This window comes from Colobus angolensis, unplaced genomic scaffold (genome assembly GCF_000951035.1).
Source record: "Colobus angolensis palliatus isolate OR3802 unplaced genomic scaffold, Cang.pa_1.0 Scaffold839, whole genome shotgun sequence".
In the NCBI taxonomy this organism is placed as follows: domain Eukaryota; kingdom Metazoa; phylum Chordata; class Mammalia; order Primates; family Cercopithecidae; genus Colobus; species Colobus angolensis.
This window is the reverse complement of record NW_012122254.1, coordinates 29844-31538: the sequence shown is the minus strand read 5'-3', so window position 1 is coordinate 31538 and position 1695 is coordinate 29844.

The window sequence follows — 1695 nt, the reverse complement described above, 5'->3', positions numbered from 1 at the left end:
CCCTAGCAGAGGTTCTCCATGAGAGCTCCACCCCTGCAGCAGACTTTTGCCTGGACACCAGGCATTTCTATACCTCCTCTGAAATCTAAGCAGAGGTTCCCAACATTCCACTCTTGTCTTCTGCACACCCTCAGGCCCAACACCACATGAAAGCAGCAAAAGCTTGGAGTTTGCACCCTCTGAAGCAATGACCCAAGCTGTACCTTGGCCCCTTTTAGCCACGTTGGAGTTGGAGTGGTTGAGATGCAGGACACCAAATCCAGAGGCTGCACAGAATAGTAGTGTCTGTGGCCCAACCCATGAAACCATTTTTCCCTCCTAGGCCTCCAGGCTTGTGATGCGAGGGGCTTCTGTGAAGATCTCTGAAATGCCCTGGAGACATTTTCCCCATTGTCTTGGCTACTAACATTCTGCTCCTTGTTACTTATGCAAATTTCTGCAGTGGACTTGAATTCCTCCCCAGAAAATGGGCTTTTCTTTTCTACTCCATCGTCAGGCTGCAAATTTTCCAAACCTTTATATTCTGCTTCCTTTTTAAACGTAAGTTCTACTTCCAAACCATCTCTTCATGAACAAATATGACTGAAAGCTTTCAGAATAAGTCAGGTCACCTCATGAATCCTTTGCTGCTTAGACCTTTCTTCCACCCGATACCCTAAATCATCTCTCTCAAGTTCAGAGTTCCACAGATCTCTAGGGCAGGGGTAAAATGCCGCCAGTGTCTTTGCTAAAGCACAGCAAGAGTGACCTTTGTTCTAGTTCCCAAAAAGTTTCTCATCTCCATCTGAGACCACCTCAGCCTGGACTTCATTGTCCATATCACTATCAACATTTTGGTCAAAACCACTGAGCAAGTCTCTAGAAAGTTCCAAACTTTCACTCATCTGCCTGTCTTCTTCTCAGCCCCCCCAAACTATTCCAATCTCTGCCTATCACCCAGTTCCAAAGTTGCTTCCACATTTTCGGGTATCTTTATAGCAATACCCCACTGTGCTGGTACCAATTCTCCATAGAAGTCCATTTTCACATTGCTATAAAGATACAACCTGAGACTGGGTAATTTATAAAGAAAGATTTAAATGACTCACAGGTCCACATGGCTGGGGAGGCCTCAGGAAACTTACAATCATGGCAGAAGGTGAAGGGGAAGCAAGGTGTGTCTTACATGGCAGCAGAAGAGAGTGAGACCAAGGAAGTGCCACACTTTAGAACTATCCGCTCTCATGAGAACTCACCCGAGAACGGCCTGGGGAAACCACCTACATGATCCATTCACTTCCCAGCAGGTCTGTCCCCAAAACATGGGTATTACAATTCAAGATGAAATTTGGGTGGAGACCAGAGGCCTAGAAAACGTAAGTCACTGCCCAGTGTCACCCAGCCAGGCAGTGGCCAGTCTGAGAGTCATGCCTAGGCGAGCTGGCTGCAGAACTTGTGATCCCAACCACTTTGCACCATCCCATTGTCCTGGCCCCAGGGATACTGCTTCAAGTGTCCTTGTCCCCAGCCCTGGGAATGAGCTGATGGAAGCAAGTGTTACTGAATACTGAGTGTGCCGCCCTTGCTTCCTGCCCTCCATCTGTGCAGCTGGCATGTCTCTGCCCAGCATGACTTTGTCTTGTCCCCTGGCTGGCAAGGGTTCCACTTATAAGTGATCTTCCTTCTGGCCTCGCGAGCAGGCAAAGCTGACATCCA